The sequence below is a fragment of the Peromyscus maniculatus genome, chromosome 9, assembly GCF_049852395.1.
Source record: "Peromyscus maniculatus bairdii isolate BWxNUB_F1_BW_parent chromosome 9, HU_Pman_BW_mat_3.1, whole genome shotgun sequence".
Classification (NCBI taxonomy): Eukaryota; Metazoa; Chordata; class Mammalia; order Rodentia; family Cricetidae; genus Peromyscus; species Peromyscus maniculatus.
Genome location: NC_134860.1, coordinates 101,087,677 through 101,106,905, shown reverse-complemented (window position 1 = coordinate 101,106,905; position 19,229 = coordinate 101,087,677). Strand labels below are relative to the sequence as shown.

At 40.4% G+C, this 19,229-nt stretch overlaps 1 protein-coding gene across 12 annotated transcripts in view; it reads right to left on the bottom strand.

Moving 5' to 3' along the window:
* The window catches only part of LOC143267454 (uncharacterized), a 44,171-nt gene extending 25,157 nt beyond the window's left edge, over positions 1–19,014 (bottom strand). For 8 of the 12 annotated variants that reach the window (XR_013042586.1, XR_013042585.1, XR_013042589.1 and 5 more), the window contains exons 1-2: positions 18,108–19,014; positions 469–514 (exon numbers count right to left, since the gene is read on the bottom strand). The gene's annotated coding sequence lies outside the window, so the exon portion shown is untranslated. Of the gene's footprint in view, positions 1–468; positions 765–12,728; positions 12,868–18,107 lie in introns of those variants that run through there. The other 4 variants (XR_013042590.1, XM_076545515.1, XM_076545514.1 and 1 more) reach the window with 3 other exon arrangements.
* Between the last annotated feature and the right edge of the window lie 215 nt (positions 19,015–19,229).

The window sequence follows — 19,229 nt, the reverse complement described above, 5'->3', positions numbered from 1 at the left end:
CAAAATGGGCTTAATAGATATCTATAGAACATTTCATCCAAACACAAAAGAATACACACCTCATGGAGCCTTCTCTAAAACTGACCACATGCTCAGCCACAAAGCAAATCTTAATAAATACAAAAAAATTAAAATAACCCAATGTTTTCTTATCAGATCATCATGGCTTAAATTTAGAATTCAACAAACAACACAAATTACAGAAAGTCTACAAACTCATGGAAACTGAACAATGCTCAACTGAATCACCACTGGGTCAAGAAAGAATAAATAAAGAAATAAATTAAAGACTTCCTAAAATTCAATGAAAATGAATGCACAATATACCCATCTTATGGGACACTATGAAAGCAGTGCTAAGAGGAAAATTCATAGCACTAAATGCCCACATAAAGAAGTTGGAGAAATCTCACACTAGCGACTTAACAGCACAACTGAAAGCTCTAGAGCAAAAAGAAGCAAATTCACCCAGGAGGAGCAGAAGCCAGGAAATTATCAAACTGAGGGCTGAAATCTACAAAATAGAAACAAAGAAAACAATACAAAGAATCCATGAAACAAAGAGTTGGTTCTTTGAGAAAATCAATAAGATAGACAAGCCCCTATCCAAACTAACCAAAAGATAGAGAGAGAATATCAAAATTAACAAAATTAGAATTACAAGGAATGTAACAACAGCCAATAATGAAATCCAGATAATCATTAGGTTATACTTCAAAAACCTGTACTCCACAAAATTGGAAAATCTAAAAGAAATGAGCAGTTTTCTGGATAGGTATCACATACCAAAATTACATCAAGACCAGATAAACAATTTAAATAGACCTATAACCCCTAAGGAAATAGAGGCAGTCATTGAAAGTCTCCCAACCCCACCCCCCCAAAAAGCCCAGGGCCAGATGGTTTCAGCACAGAATTCTACCAGAATTTCAAAGCAGAGCTTAACACCAATACTCCTCAAATTGTTCCACACAGTAGTAACAGAAGGAACATTGCTAACCTCTTTTTATAAGGCTACAGTTACCCTGATACCCAAACCACACAAAGATGCAACAAAGGAAAAGAATTACAGACCAAACTCCTTCATGAACATCGATACAAAAATACTCAATAAAATACTGGCAAACCGAATCCAAGACACATTAAAAAAAATCATCCACCATGATCAAGTAGGCTTCATCCAGAGATACAGGGATGATTCAACATAATGAACATCTGTTGATGTTATACCATGTAAACAAACTGTAACAAACAAACAAAACCCACATAATCATCTCATTAGATGCTGAAAAAGCCTTTGACAAAATCCAACACCCTTTCATGATAAAGGTCTTGGAGAGATCAGGGATACAAGGAACCTGCCTAAACATAATAAAGGCGATATACAGCAAGCTGACAGCCAATATCAAATTCAATGGAGAGAAACTCCAAGCAATTCCACTAAAATCAGGAAAAAGACAAAGCTTTCCACTCTCCCCATATTTATTCAATATAGTACTTGAAGTTCTAGCTAGAGCAATAAGATAACAAAAGGAGATCAAGGAGATACACATTGGAAAGGAAGAAGTCAAACTTCTGTTATTTGCAGATGATATGATAGTGTACATAAGTGACCCCAAAAATTCTACCAGAGAACTCCTACAGCTGATCAACACCTTCAGTAATGTGGCAGAATACAAGATTAAATAAGAAAGATCAGTAGCCCTCTTATATACAAATGATAAACAGGCTGAGAAAGAAATCAGAGAAACAACACCTTTTACAATAGCCACAAATAATATAAAATACCTTGGGGTAACTCTAACCAAACAAGTGAAAGGCCTGTATGGCAAGAACTTTAAGTCTTTAAAGAAAGAAATTGAAGAAGATATCAGAAAATGGAAAGATCTCCCATGCTCTTGGATAGGTAGGATTAACATAGTAAAAATGGCAATCTTACCAAAGCAATCTACAGATTCAGTGAAATCCCTATCAAAATCACAACACAATTCTTCACAGACCTGGAAAGAACAATACTCAACTTCATATAGAAAAACAAAAAACCCAGGATAGCTAAAACAATCCTATACAATAAAGCAACCTCTGGAGGCATCACCATCCCTGACCTCAACCTCTGCTATAGAGCTATAGTAATAAAAATAGCTTGGTATTGGCATAAAAACAGAAATGTGGATCAATGGAAACCAATTGAATACCCTGACCTAAATCCACACACCTATGGATATTTGATTTCTGACAAAGAAGCTAAAATTGTACAATGGAAAAAAAGCCTCCTCAAAATGGTGCTGGTATAACTGGATGTCAACATGTAGACGATTGCAAATAGATCCATATCTATTGCCATGTGCAAAACTCAATTCCAATTGGATCAAAGACCTCAACATAAATCCAGTTACACTGAACCTAATAGAAGAGAAAGTGGGATGTAGCCTTAATACACTGGCACAGGAGACTATTTCCTGAATATAACACCAGTAGCACAGACACTGAGATCAATAGTTTAAAAACAAAAAAAAACAAAAAAACAAAACGGGACCTCCTGAAACTGAGAAGTAACACAGTAAATAAGACAAAATGGCAGCCTACAAAATCAGAAAAGATCTTCACAAACCCACATCTGACAGAGGGCTGATCTCCAATATATATAAAGAGCTCAAGAAATTAGACATCAAAACACCAAATAATCTAAAAAAAAAAAAAAAAGAAAAAAAAAGAGTACAGATCTAACAGATCTAAAGAGAGAATTCTCAACAGAAAAATCTCAAATGGCAAAAGACATTTAAGGAATTGCTCAACATTCTTAGTCATCAGGGAAATGCAAATCAAAATGATTCTGAGATACCATCTTACACCTGTCAGAACAGCTAAGATCAAAACACTGATGACAGCTTGTGCTGGAGATGATGTGGAGTAAGGGAACTCTCCTCCACTGCGGGTGGGAATGCAAACTGTATAGTCATTCGGGAAATCAGTATGGCTGTTTCTCAGAAAATTTGGAATCCATCTACCTCAAGACCCAGCAATACCACTCGGGTATATACCCAAGAAATGCTCAATCATACCACAAGGACACTTACTCAGTTATGTTCACAGTAGCATTATTCATAATAGCCAGAAACTGCAAACAACCTAGATGCCCCTCAACTTAAGAATGGGTAAAGAAAATGTGGTACATTTACACATTGGAGTATTACTCAGCGGTTAAAAAGAAAAATGACATGAAATTTGCAGGCAAATGGATAGAACTAGGGGGAAAAAACATCCTGAGTGAGGTAACCCGGACCCAGAAAGACAAACATGCTATGTACTCACTTAAAAGTGGATATTAGATGTACAACAAAGGATAACCCACAGCTCCAGAGAGGCTACATAACAAGGAGGACCCTAAGGGGGATGCATGGATCACCCTGGGAAGGAGAAATAGGTGAGATCTCCCTCCTGGATAAACTGGGGGTCGGGGAGTATAGGGGAGGTCATGGGGGATGGGAACATGAGGGTTTGGATGGTCGAGTTGGGGGAGGGACGGAGAGGGAGAGCAATGAAAGAAATATATTGATAGAGGGGGCCATTATAGGGTTAGGGAGAAACCACCTCTGCACGTGGGTGACAGCTGTGTAGCTTGGTCTGTTTGTGGGTCCCCTGGCAGTGGGAATAGGACTTGTCCCTGGTACATGAGCTGGCTTTTTGGAACCTGTGGTGGGATGCCTTGTTCAGCCTTGATGCAGGGAGGAGGAGTTTGGTCCTGCCTCAACTTGATATGCCATGCTTTGTTGACTCCCAAGGGAGGCCTGCCCCATTCTGAGGAGTGGATGAGGGAAGAGGGTAGGCAGGAGGTGGAGGGAGGGACCGGCAGGAGAGGAGGAAAGGGAAACTGTGGTTGGTATGTAAAATGAATTTAAAAAATAATTTAGAAAGAATTAATCCTCCAGGCAAGCATGCAAGGAGCAGTATAACATCCACTATGGGATTTTAACAGTTAGATGGTTGTTAAATCAGGTAGGTCACTGACAATCCTTCTTCTTTGCTTTCATTTTCATGAAGTTATTGATTGAAATTAATGGGCTCCTTTCCTGAGAACTCAGTAAATTTGGAGAGAGAATGGCTCTAAAAGTCTTAGGTAAATATTTAAGTGTGTGTGTTGCATTGCATCTTTTAAAAATATTTTTATTAATTATGTGAGAAGTTCATACAATGTGTTTTGATCATATTCACCCTCCACTCCTTCCTGGAACTCCTCCCAGATTACCCTACTTTCCTACCTGCCCAACTTTGTGTCCTCCTCTTTTTGTTTAATTACCCACACACTGCCCACATACTCCTTAGTGTGGGGCCATCTGCTGGAATGTGATGGTCCTAGCAGGGACTGCATCCTTAAAGAAAATTCTCTCTCTCTTCTTGAAGTCTATGAATCTTTCCCCATTCATTCTAGAATGTTAACAAGCTTGACTCTTGTACAGGTCTTGTGCAAGCAACCACAACTGCTCTAAGTTCATAAGGGTCTTTCTCCAGGCCAGCCCCCTCTTCCCTAATAGTCCCGAGCCTTGTGGTATAGACATATCATTGTAGCTAAGCATTCCACTGACACCCAAGCCCAGGATGGCAAAGATTGCTTTTATCTCCAAGTGTCTCTTGTCCCTCTTCCTGAGCAAATGGCTTCATAAAGTAAAGCACAAATTTCTGTTTCTCTTACAGATAGGCAAAGCTTCGTTGATGTTCTGGCCACTGGGATTTGAGCAGACTATTGGGTGAAACAGCAGGAAAGACCCTTGAAAGGCGGGAAAATACTCTGTGCCCCTCTGTCATTTGAAGTAGCTGGTGTGGGGGTCTGATGGGTTGGCCTGGAGAAAGACCCTGTGTAGTTATGAATTAACAGAGAAGCCTCCCAAACCACAGGGAGAAGTGTCTGCCGTTAGAGGCATTGTGTGCCTACATCCAGAAGACAAAAACAAGCTTCAGTTTTGGTTAAACTCCCATCATTTGAGTTTTCCTGATAGTCACAACCAAAGTAAAAGGATTTTTATCCAAGGTCCTTGCATGCTTGCCTGGAGGATTGACTCTTTTTTTTTTAACTATTTTTAAAAATGTTTTTAAATTATTTATTTTATTTTTGAGATAATTATATAGTTCCCTTTGCTCTCTCCTTGCTCAGTTTCAAATTCATGACCTCCTTTTTATTACTTGTTGTCACATGTTTATGTGTATATGCATATATATTCCTAAACATAACCTTATTGAACAAATCCAATCCATTTTTAAAGACAGGGTGTCACCATGTATGTAGCTTAAACTGGCCTCGAATTCACTCTGTAGCCAATGCTAGCTTTGAACTCTTAATCCTCCTGCCCTAGCCACCCTAGTATTGGTGTTACAGGCATATTTTAGCATTCCCAGTAGCCTAATCCAACTCCAAATAATTCAATGAACCATCACCATTTCAAAGATAAAATACATTTCAACAACTTCATTAGTACTAAGTGTTCCCACTGGCTCTTGATACACAAAGTGAATTAAATGGGGGTGCATTTGCAGGAAATCAATTTTCACAAAATCAGTTTGAACCACGTAACATGTAATTCAGCATAAAAGTTGAATAATGACATAACATTCTCAGAATACAACTTTTTCACTTCCTTCGCTGTTTTAATTTTTTGTTTGTTTGTTTGTTTGTGGGGGGGGTTAAAAATTTTTGTTTGTTTTTTTTGGGTTTGTTGTTGTTGTTTGTTTTTCGTCACCAGATTTTTTTTCACAAATATTAAAACAGACATTGAAACACTCTTGATACCCCTATTGCTTAATTTAAAAAGTTGTGTCAAATGAATGGAACTAAAGGGGAAGCTACAAAGCTCAAAACTAAACAACTCTCTTACTGATAAAGAAAAAACTTTAGTGAACCTTAAGATGAGAAAGAACGTTGACATGGATCCTTCTCTACCAGATGTGTTGACAGGCTGACAGTGTTTAAATAGTAATTTACAATTCTCTGAAAAATCTTGAGAAAGGGAAAATTAACCACCGTTCCTAGGTAGGTTCTTCATTAAAATATTCTGTAGCATACCCCACTATTAACACCTTCACTGATGTTCCTTGACTGCACACACACACACACACACACACACACACACACACACACCATCCCAAGAGTACGATTACATCTTCCAAATCTTTGTATTCATCTCATAAGCATAATAGGAGGCAATATTCTCTTCATATACCAGTTCACTCAACCCTACACAGTCTATGACTATAAAACAGCCTTTTCCTTATTTTTAAAGAAGACCATGTGTTAGAACTGAAGTTAACCTGTAAGCCCCAGCTGCCCAAAGACCAGGTAGATTCCTTGGATTCTGGGAGTTGTAGTTCTTGGAAAATAACAGCAAAAACTCATGGGAAAGTATGGTAGCCTATGGGTTTTGCCCATATAAGTCCTGCCAACGCATGTCTTGAGTCCACACAGCTAGAAAGTTTCCAGATGGTGGTCTTGACAAAATTACATTTTGGTCGGTATTTAAAATTTTAATAAAAGCTTGATTAAATTCAGCCAAAATGGTGGAAGTGTTGTTGTTTTTTTTTTTTTTTTTTGTGGTGAATTTCAGGATTAACACATGGACATCACAGAACTCATTGGTTGTAGAGTTGGAATCCAAATGCAAGCAGCCAGGTCCAAAGTGAGACCATCCTATAAACACATCCTCTTTCCTCAGGGCTAGCTTCAGAGTAAAAATAGTTGGCATTATTTGCAGATGATCGCACCTGCCACACAATGCAATCCCTAGTCCATCTAAACTGTGTTTTCAAAAATAAGCAACACGTATTTAGCAGCCAGTGGAAGATTGTTTAAGGAAACAGAACTTTTGTTCCCACAAAACTAAAACCTTTGAGGACCCACTACAGGGCACCGGCTGATCTTCCACTCCATCCCTGTGTGTAACTAAACGTGGGTGGTTTTCATACCAACTGACCCTTAGAAAGTAAACTCGTTTTCTATTTTTGAAGGCTGAGATTAGCGAGAATGAGCTTTGCTACCCCTGAGTCCAATATACGCAGACTTTGAAATGTATCCCATCATCTCTTCTATTAAGCCAAGGAAATTTCAGAGGTTTCAGCACCCAGCAGCTGTTCTTCGGGACCACTTACACTTCATTATCATTTTACTATCCCATTATTATCCCCTTCCATAGTTCAGCCTCATGAATATGTCAAAGACAAGTATTAAAGAATCTTCTGTCTATTGTGATATTGGCTGAGCTCTGGTGCTGAAAGTATGGCCAAGCACACAATTCAGAAAGTGGCTTAATAAGAACTAATATTTTACAGTATATGAAATAGATATTTTTATCTTTGTTCACAGATAAAGAAACAATGCTTAGAGAGGTCTCATATGTTGCCTAGGATTAACACACACATGAACAAATACACACTTCCTGAGATTCCAAAACCATAAATGTTCTAGTCTGTTGTGTAAAATGTCACTGGGGCTGGAGAGATGACTCCACATAGCTGTTCTAGAGGACAGAACCTTGGTTTCCAGCACCCATATCAGGCTGCTCACAACTACCTGTAATTCCAGCTCCAGGATGTCAACCTCATCTTCTGGCCTCCAAGGGGACCCACGCATATGTGGTCTACACTCACGAAGACACACAAACATACACATAAATACATCTTTAAAATACTATAATATTTGTGATAACCTACACACACACTCTCATGTACTGTAAATTATCTCTAGATAACTTGTGATGGTTAATACCATGTAACTGCTCCTCAAATGCTTGTTACACTGTATTGTTTAGGGGACACTGACAAGGGAAAATTCTGTACCTGATTAGTACAATGATTTTCTAGTCTGTATTTGGTTGAATAATACAGGTTGCATATGAAGGGCCCACTGTGACATGTTTACACATAGATGTTTTCTTTTAATTTCTGGTAATTTAGAAAGCTTTATTTCATTTCTCCACATCCTGCTTTCATTAATGTGCTGTAAATTTTCAGGAAAGGCTCAGTTAAGGTTCCTTTCACATATGAGCTGTGAAATTCAAGGCAAACATAGACCTTAATTCTTGTTAGAATGTCTACAGCACCCTTAGTCACTGTCAATGCTTCTTGTCAGCAAAGAAAGTGACTCTTTCAGTGTATTTATACGGTTTGGCAAGGGGCCTAAGAGCCAATTCCTTATTTCACTTGGAAATGTAGCCTTTCATTTTAAGGAATTATTGTTCTCACTTTAACATGAATTTTTCTAAAATTTGCTTCACAGTGTCAAAACAGTTTGTATCATTTTTATTACATTTCTTTATAATTTTTGTACTGTATTCCATGACTTTTTTTTCTCAGTTCTGTAATGACTTCTGAGGTAGTTTGAATGTAACTGGCCCCCACAATCTCACAGGAGGTTGGCACTACTAGGAAGTGTGGCTTTGTTGGAGTGGGTGTGACCTTGTTAGAGGAAGTGTGTCACTGTGGGTGGGCTTTGAGGTTTCCTATGCTCGGGATACTAACCAGTGTCTCAGTTGACTTCCTGTTGCCTGCAAGATGTGAGACTTTCAGCTGTTTCCAGCACCACTTCTGCCTGCATGCCACCATGCTTCCCGCCATGATAACAGACTGCACCTCTGAAACTGTAATCCACCACTCAATTAAATGTTTTCTTTATAAGAGTTGCCATGGCCATGGTGTCTCTTCATAGCAACAGAAACCATAACTAAGACACCTCCATGCTACTATTCCCTTGAAACTACATGTCCTAGTTACTTTCTACAGAAGTGATGAAATATCATGACCAAAAGCACCTTGGAGAGGAAAGGGTTTATTTGGCTTACAGATCCCAAACCACAGTCCATTGAGGGAAGCCAGGGCAGGAACACAAACCGAGTGGGAACCTGGAGGCAGGAGCTGATGCAGAGGCCATGAAGGGGAGCTGCTTACTAGCTTGCTCTTCATGGCTTCCTCGCCCTGCATTTTTTTAGAACCCAGGACCACCAGCCCAGGGGTGGCACCACCCACAGTGAGCTGGGCCCTCCCCCATCAGTCACTAATTAAGAAAATGTCCTAGAGGCTTGCCTACTTACAGCCCAGTCTTCTGGAGGCATTTTCTCAATCTAGGTCCCCTCCTTTCAGATGACTATCGTTTATGTCATAAAACTAGCCAGGGCACTCTGCTTAATTAAATAGCAGGCGAGGAGCTGGTGAGATGGTTGTGCTGGGAAGCACGCTTGCTGTGCAAAGCTGCTTACCTGAGCTCAGCCTCTGGAGGCCACAGAAGGGTGGAAGGGAGAGAACCAGCTTCACAACGTTGTCCTCTGACCTCCATATTCCTGTGCGCTCTCTCTCTCTCTCTCTCTCTCTCTCTCTCTCTCTCTCTCTCTCTCTCTCTCTCTCACACACACACACACACACACACACACACACACACACACACACACACAAATAATAATCATAACTACTACAATAACAACAAGAAGTAGGGAAAGGAATTTATGGCCAATATAAATCTAGTGGGAATAATAAACTGTATGGTTTCCCTGAGAGTCACTAGAGGGAGGGAGCCTCTAGCCTTCAGCCTAACCACACCATGGAGTGGTCATATATATAGTTGGCAGGCTTCTGACATGGCCCACTACAACTCTAGAAAACTCTGTCTTCCTGAGATTGGATGGGCCAGTGAATATGTAGTAATGTGTTTCTGTGATTGTGTTATGCTCCCTGGCAAAGATGGAGAGGGGTCACAGAATTAAGTCTCTGATCAGTTAACCCGGAGGTCATCAATAAGGAAACTGTCCTAGGGAAGAGGGTCAGGCTAGATCAAGGGATCCCTTTGCAAAAGGTAGTAAAGGGTGTCCCTGAAAGGAGAGGTCCCTGTGGCCTTGAAGAATCAAGTCACTATGCATTCAATGACAGCAGAAAAGGAATTCTGTCAACAGCTACTTCAGCCCAGTTCCAGATTAAACTACAGCCCAGCATCACATGAAGCAAAGCCTTTGAGTTTGATTAGGGAACCCCTCTAAGCAATGGCAAAACTACTGACCCAAGAAAGATGTGAAATAATTTGTTCTTTTAAGTTGCCAAGTCTGTGGGAATTTATCATGCATTAATACAGTGTTTACAGAATTATCCATAGTTTAAAAAATAAATGTGGACTCCACTACTCTGCATTTTGGTTGGTTGTGCTTTTCTGGAGCGATCTCTGTTGCAAAGAAGAGTTTCCTCAATAAGGGAAGAAGACCACACTTATCTGTGGGTTTAAGGACTATGCACCTATAAAACACTCCTGCATCTAAGGTTCAAGGAACATTGTGGAAGACGGGACAGAAAGATAATATGACCCAGAGGATCAGGGAGTTCCCTAGAATCAGTTTCCTAGTAACATCAGAAGCTACACCCATAATGTCTTACCAACATGACTGTCTAAATGTGAGCTGAACTGGAGGACATCAAAGAGCATGCCAAACTGAGTGGGGAAGCCCATGAGGCCTCAGTCCTACACAAAGAACTACAGTGAACTGAGTAAAGCTGGGAGAAGAAGGGGTGGTCCTCCCCAGGAAAGAACGTGCTAATTGTTCAGTGTTAAGCAGTCATCCATGAAAACATACATACAAATAACATTATATGGACTTAACAGGTTATAGTTGTGGATATAGACACATATACAAATACATATATTCATGTAATAACAATTATTAAGAAAAAAAGAAGCCATGAATTTGAAGGCGCTCAGGAAGGGGTATATTCAAGGATTTGAAGGGAGGAAGGGAAAAGAGGAATGTTGTAATTAAATCACAATCTCAAAAACAAACAAAAAAGCTATGGGTTTGAACTGAAGAAATTAAAAACATTAAGGAAAATCAATATGGATAAGTCAGGATGGGCTTCTAGGAAAGAGGACTGAAACTTTTTTTTCTTAATCTGTTAACAAAGAAATACATCTGACAGGAGGGTCGAATCCAAAGTCAGCCAGCTCAAAGGAAAAAACTAACACGCTCTACATAATTGAACGGCTGGGTTCTGAAACAAAGGTATAGAAAGACAAACCCTCGCTTGAGTCATTCATGTCTCGCAGAACTAATTCACTGAAACCATCTCAGATTCCGGCACCTGTCAGGCCACCCCACTGATTAATGATAGCCAAACTAAGTGGAGAGGGAGACTCCTAAACAAACAGTACAGCCATCAACGAAGTGCAGAGATGATAATATCTACACATCTCACAGTACTTGGCTCTAGCATCACTCCACAGAGACCTGCTGAGCAGCTGAACACTTTCAAAGGAACATCAAAAATTATCAGTGCAGAGGATCACAGGTCAGTTAGCCCGAGGGCTCGGAGCAGCACAGCATTTCCTGAGCACCCACAATGAGCTAAGTCTATGCCGTGCACATAGCTTCCATCTTATTGTGTTACAGACTCACAAAGACATCTTTCTCCAGTGGCTATCTGCCTCTTGCACCAATCAAGGAGGCAAGTAATCTCGTTTGAATACTTTAAGCCCCTAAATCATCCTGCTTCTTACAGGAAATTGTAAGTCGTTTTTATTTACTAGCTTGTGTATTTGACAATATGCATTATTTTTTTATTTCTTCAATTCGTGTTTTATGTTGGTCATAACAGCAAGCCTAGAATCCCCATATCAGCCTTATTCCCTTAATTTTAATCCCAGTGGGCACCATGAGAAATGAAGAGCAGATGACCCCTCATCTCACCCCTATTATATATTTTCCCCATAGATCCAGTCACTGCCTGACATCACACACGTATTCTGTATTACTAATTTATCTTCTTCCTCTAAAAATTTTACTCTACTGTGTATTGAATTTTTATTTATTTTGTTCCTAATAATCAGTCCACAGTATATCTCATATAATGAGCAACCAATGAAAATTGTTAAAACAAGAATCAAAACTAAAAATAGTCTACTACACAATGCAACTATACCATTCCAGGCTATTTATCCAAAGGATTCCAGGTCAGTACATCAGGGAGATATTTGCACATCAATATTTATTGCAGTCTTACTCTGAATTGCTAAGCTATAGAATCAGCCTAGGAACGCAACAACAAAAGAATGGATAAAGAAAACAGGATACTTGCACATGATGGAATTTTCTAGGCATAAAAAAGATCAAAGTTATGTTATTTTCAGGAAAAAACACACAACTGAAGATACATTAAATGAATTAAGCTAGTCTTGGGATGACGAATACCATGTTTTCTATCATTTGTGGTCTCAGTGATGCATATGTGTATATATATGATAAATGAAAATAGAAGGGGAACTGTACAGGGGAACAAAAGGAACTAATGTTAGGAGGAGACATAGGACATGGGAGGAGAGGAGCGTGGGGGAAGATGCTTACAACATAACACATATTTGTATGGAAATGTTCTCATGTGCAAAGACAACAACTTGATTTCCCACTCCTCTTTAGTTCCTAATAAGACACAGTAAACTCTAGTTTCCCCTGGTTCTCTGCGATGCTTTTAACCTCTCTTGGCACTACTTTCTCTAGAGGTATGTAAACAAAAATGACTTTAGCTAACTAAAGAAGATAATAGAATTTATTTTAAAGATGCTGGGAATCTCACATACATTCTCAAAAGGTGTGAGAAGCATATTTATGCACGTTAGAGTCATAACCAGTTCCCAGAATCAAACACTAGGATTTCTTAAGCAAAGCTATCTGGAAGCAGCTGCTACCATCAGATATCATAGCACACTCAGGAACCCTTACTGTTAGACGATGCTGCTGGAGACATGGGCATTATTGTTTCTGCGAGATGGTTGCTACACCACTCCCGAGTGTTCAGCTATATTCTTAGATGCCTAATGGGCAGGGCAGGTGGACCTGATCTTCAGCCCAACTCCAGGCCCTAAAAGCAAGAGTGTGAAAAGGTGAACAGTTAGCATGTCATCTTGAGGAACATATCTCCCAAACAGAGAATGGGTTCTTAGGCTTGGATAGAAAATACAACTTAAAAAAAAAAAATGTATGCCTCTCTGCTATGGGCTTAGTAAGAAATGGCTGGCACCAGGTGTAAACAGAAGTGGGTTTCAGCTTGTCCATTTCCTTCGCTTCCAATTTCAATTTTCCTTTTATTTTTAAGGCATCTTTTTGTCCAGTTCATTTTTTAATTAAAAATCTAGGATAGCACACAAAGTCCTGGGTTTCATTATGGCATCTATGCCCAGACATTATTATATTTTGTTCTCCTTTGTCCCCTCCTGCACTGTCCTACTCGTGCTCCCTTTTCCCACTTGACTACTTCCCTTCCCTCCCCAACTGGCCCTCCTTCCTGTTTTCTTATCCTACGTGTTCTATCACCTTCTCCATTTCCCACTCTAGGTTAACTCTGGAGGCTTTTCATGACCAAAAACAGACATGAAACTTCTCTTACACAAATTTAGGACAATGGGATGGGAGCCAGGTATTTTAACATTGAAAGCTATTATTACATGAAAAATTCCTCAGAACAGTGTATTCATTAGGGCTCCTCCTGGCAATATTTTATTTAACTTTTCATATATTCGTGCTTATTTTCTCCAACTATAATTATTTCAAATTGTTAATTATGTTTAATAGTACATTTCCTCCAAAGCAGTAAACACATACACCACATACACAGACACCCAGACACACACATACTCACACACAGAGAGACAAAGACACACACACAGAGACATGGACACACTCACACTCTGAATTAAGATCCTCAATGATAAATCAAAATGAGAGATAACATTTTATGCTAGAAGAGTAAATCCAAGGATGTGTGAGTACAGAGCATGTCCCTCTGCAGCTTTAAAGCATGTGTTGTGAGAGCCGTCACTGGTGGTTTTTGCTGTAGATCGAATGTTTGGTGCCTCCAAAATTCATAACTTGGAGCCTAATTTTGAGCCAATGGTGCAGCTTGGAGCTTGCCTAGCACACAGAGGCTCAGAATTCAAGGCAGAGCCATTATTAGTGGGAGGGGGGCTGTTAAAAGGGAAACCAAAGCATACAAAAAATTTTAAACAGTTTGTATTAGTGAACATCGATTTGTGAATCCAGCAGGTCAAACCAGAAGTGGCGGTGGAGATGTTAGAGACGGCTCTCATAGACTGAGCACAAATAGGAGACAAAGGAGATGTTTGGTGAGGCTTAAGCTGTCATATTTAGTCTATTTTGTTAAAAATTCCATAATTGTACATATTAATCTGTGGATTCTGATTGGTAAAGCTTAAGTTTCTTTTTGTGTGTTTGTTTATGTTTTGCAGGAGGAGGCAGAGTTTCTCTGTGTGGCTTTGGCTGTCCTGGAACTTGCTGCATAGATCAGGCTGGTCCCATACTCAAAGATGCACCTGCCTCTGACTCTTGGGTGCTGGGATTAAAGACATGTGCTGCCATGCCTGGCTAAGTTTCATTTTTCTTTAATTTAGACATTTCCAAGAAATAGTCCAAGTTAAGCCCTGCTTGTGTTCCCACATCAAGCAAGATGAAGACAATCCATGCAGTCCATCTCCACACAGTCAAACTTCACTTGGTATGCTCAGAGATAAACTTTTAACAGTGCCCTTCAAAAATCCATGTGGATCTCTTGTCCCTCTGCCTTGTGAGTATATACCAGGAAGGTGGTCATCAGTGAACTAGGACACAGGCACTTATTTATCAGACAACACATATGGCAGTGCTGTGTCTGATGAGCGTGACCTTCTCTACCTCCGAGCTGGGAGAGACAAATCTCCACTGTTTATGATGCAATTTGCCACTGCAGTCTGAGATGGCTTTATTCTATATTAAGTCATCTCAGAGAGAGCACCAAACATCCATGACACCCAAAAGAACATCACGATTAGTAGCTCAAACAGAAGTTTTACCTTTGGAAACTAGGTCACTTCATAGAAAAACAAAGGGTAGTGCTTGCAAAGAGCGGGGTAGAAGCAAAAAGCATAGTAGATTTCCTATACAAGTCAAAAAAGGAAAGAAAAAAAAAGAACCATGCCACTAAAACCAGCTTGAGTCAATTAAAATGCAGTGATAAATATATTTAAAGTGTGTATTATTTTTAACCCACCATAGTCACGAAGGCTATTCCCACTAGATTTACTAACTTCCTCGAGTATAATTTAATCATTTTGCTGTTTTCCTCAAAGTTCTCATTGACTCTGAAGAGAGAACCCAGCTTTACAAAAATGGTGATAGTATGTGAATGCTAGTGAACAAGGCCTGACTTAAACTTCCAAGAAGTCCCTTCTCCCCTTGCCCGGGGATGCTGTCATTGCCACATATTAAAGATTCGGTCCTCGCAGCAGAAGGGGAAGCACAGCTCCTAATCATCCTCCCACGTGATGACCCTAGCAAGTCACGTGGCTGCTCAACGTTCATTTTTCACGTTTGCGAAATGAACAAGCTCAGACGCTAGGTTTTTCTGCTCTGAAAGACTGTCATCATTGTGTTATCAGTCCCCTGGCACGTGTTCCTCCTCCCCTCCCCCCATGCTGGCTCTTTACATTGGAATTCACTGGTCAAAGTCATTGGTCAAAGGAGAAAAAAAAACCCACAAATTATACAGCTGCACATTCTGAGTCAGCTAAGCAAAAAATAACATAGTTACTCAGCATTTGCATAATGCTGTGTTACCTCTTCAAGCTGTAGTTGGTCATTAGTCAACACCAAACATAATCATAAACAGTAAGAAACAGTGACATGGGAAATTGACATTGACAAAATTTTTTCAATAGGTCAAAACCAGAAAAAGAAAGAGAGATGTTAAAATTAGGGGTGCATGGTTATGCCTATGTAAATCATAAGCCATCTTTCTGAAGAGCTGTGAGACAGAACACTTTGGAAGGTGACACCAAGTCTGTATCAGGCCCTCTCCTATGTCTGGGTCTTCCCTCTGTATTCCACTCACTCTGGCATGACTGAAGCTGAACACTGAGTGTCTTCTTCCCATGAAGGTGGCCTCATCTGGGCCGTTTTGATCTTCCCAGAGGCCCCTTCCCTCTTATAATTAGGCAGTTGCATTCAACCTTTCCAGATCATTCACTTTGCATGCCATTGTCTCCCATAACCTTCACATAAGTCAATAGTTACAATCCATCTGTCTTGCCTTCCACATGTGTTGTCTATCTGTCCTCTGCTCTTTTATCTCGCCGTTTACCAGCTCTCCTCCTCCTTACACAGAGATGCCTCGGAGCATCCTCCCTTCCCTTCTCGGCTCCTCCTGGGACTCTGCCCACCCCTCATAGCCTACCATTTCCATCTCCGTTTCCACCTGCTTCCCCAAGCCCGTTCTTTTGTTTTCGGCCACATTTTAGCCTTTCCAGGCCTGGTGCTTTATCTTGCATGAGTGAGATTCCTTTGGGACATCACAGCAACCGATCAGCTTTGACCTAACATCCCCCAACCCCATCTCCCTCCCCTCATTTAAATTTCAAGACATTAGAGATGACATTAATTGATGACTGAACTTTAATTTGGGTTAAGGAAAAATTTTGTGGGATTTCAGAATAAAGCTTTTTATTTTAAATAGTAATAACCAAATAAAAATGTCTTCTTTGGGGCTGAAGTGATGGGAAGATAGTTCCATAAAGTGTTTACCTTGTAAGAATGAAGACATGAGTTCTAGTCTAAGGCCCACATTAAAAACATAACAAGTCCTGAGCCTGATGGTGCTTGTAATCTCAGCAGGAGCAGTAGGTGAGGCCCCTGGAGCTCACTGGCCAGCCAGCTTCCTGGACAAGTTCCAGGTCTGTGAGAGAACCCGTCTCAAAAAAAGAAAGGTAGGCAGCTTCTTAGGAACAACACCTAAGTCCTCTGACACTATAAATGCACACATGTGCATGAGTACCAACACACGCATGTATACACACACAATAAAACCAATGTATTGAGTGTTATACAGATACAAGAGAAGTAGATACGCAAATAATTAAATGATACTAACATGTCTGTTGTAGTAGAGACATGATTTAGGTGGAAAAGAATATAAAACCAGATGCCACCCTGTTATAGCTCTATTAGAGCATTTATTAGAAGACAATAAAACTGGATGTTTGTGTCACTATCACTGTACATTTTAGTCTTTTGAAGGACAGAATTATTCTTTTGATATCTCCTCATACTGTACTTGTGTGTCATAGTTACTCAATAATTGCTGAACAGAACTTCAGCCTCAGTTATGCTTAGTACCAAGAGAAAGATTTAGTTATATCTGAACTAAATCTTAGAAGATGAGTTGGAAGTTTCAATGGAGATAAAATTATAAACTAGCATTTGTAAAATCATGGCAGTATGAAATGATAATAGTAATAATAACAGCTACCATAGGTAACATCTAGTATCCCAGAAAGTCTGCTAAGTTTAATTCTAACATCAATTGCACAATCAACAGCTGAAGCAGCTGAGACATGTAATAATGTGTTTAAAATAATAACAACATGCCCATGGTTACACTACAGCTGAATAGTGAAACTGATACACACACACATACACACACACACACACACACACACACACACACACACACACACCCGGGGGACAATATGTATCTATTATCCAAACCCTCAAGCTAGGTCCCGCTGGACACTCATTCAGAAATAATCCAGCTCCTGCATCTAACCTGCTCATCACTGCGCTGCCACTGTCTCCGGCCCCTCTGAGCGGATAGCCATCTGTCCTCACCCCCTTGTGATCATCCCTTTCATGACTCAGCTCTCCTAGCTAAGAGCTGCTCTCAGAGTCTATCTCATCTTTGCTCCTCTCTGCTATAATTTTCCTGTTTCTAGTTAGTCTGCGTCTGTTTCTAGCACTTTCTCCTCCTGTCTCTGTCTCATTTTCATGCCTCCTGGGAGAAACTCGCCGTAGTAGAGGAATCATCTACGGTCACCATCTGTGGGTTTGATCAACCCGGCAACCAACTCTCACTTTAGAAATGTCCTAGGATAGACTAGGGTAGTGGTAGAACACACATACCACACAACAGTGAATGAACCGATGCCCCCACTCTCTGCCCAGCCTGCCCATGGACAAGCAAGTCATCTGGCCAAAGATGGACAAGTACAGAGACCTCTGCAGCTCAGTCCATCAAAGGATCGGCAGGAGAAGCAGCAAGCTGAAAATGTTTCTCACCTGGTAGAACATTTGCTGTTCCTCTCCATGACGCCAGGCAGATGCTCCAGGGAACTCTCTTTTCTAAAGTTCTTGCTGGCTCCTGTCAATATGTGAGCCAGCCATCTATCCAGTGGATTTCCTATTGAGGTTAAATTAAATGGAATAATTTTCTATTGCTTGCAAATAGGAACCCAACAGAACTCCTGTAGTTTTGGCTCTCACATCTGAGCTGCCTTTGGCTATGGCCTTTACATCTGCTGCTTTTGGCTGCAGCTCCTATCCATAATCCAATTTGCTGAAACCAGGGTGACAAGGCCATGGGACCAAACTCATGGCAGCTTCTGTCTACAGACCCACTGTGGCCTCTGTGTTCAGGAGGGGGCCGTTTCACCTCCTCTCACAGAGTCTAAAGCAGTATTTCAGGAAAGCTGATGTCATGTTTATATCCTGGGGGGATTAAGACAGTGAGCAGTGAAAGTCTGAAGATACCTGAGAAGGAAGCAGGGATGGAAACAAAGATGGAGGTCGACACGGGGGAGGAATTCACTTGGGAAATATGAAGCATCACTTCACCCTCCCCTGGAGAGAAGAGATAAGGGGGTGTTTGTAAAGGTGAGCACTTTTAGTTAGCCTAGAGAACTGGATGGAGTTACGTAAATAGTCTGTGTCCTCTAGGTCATGAGAGCTAAGGTCATCTGCTGACAGTGTCGGTGTGAGAGGAGGATTTGCTAAGAAGAGTGAATTCTGTAAAAGCTGCCATGAGAAGCTGAAGAGGAAGGCCACTGGTAGCTGGCAGAAGGATCCTTAAGCTGCACAGAGGCAGTGGTTTCTATTTGCATCTGCTAAGAGCAATTAGCCACTTCCACAGACATGTTTCAGACAAAGGACACATAAATCATCTCTGAATCTTTTCCAGAGAACAATCAGGGACTTGCAAACTTGAATGAATTTCACAGAGCAGCAAGAGATTTTATGTAGCTTTTCAATCTTACAGCTTTGCAACTGTTCAGACTGAGCTTCTTTTCTGGTCCAGAAGGTAAGAAAAATCGGAGCGAAGGAAGAAGGAGATTACTGAAATTTGTTCTTAAAGAATCTGGATGTTCATCTGATTCAGTTCTTTCTGAGATGAAGAGATTCTTT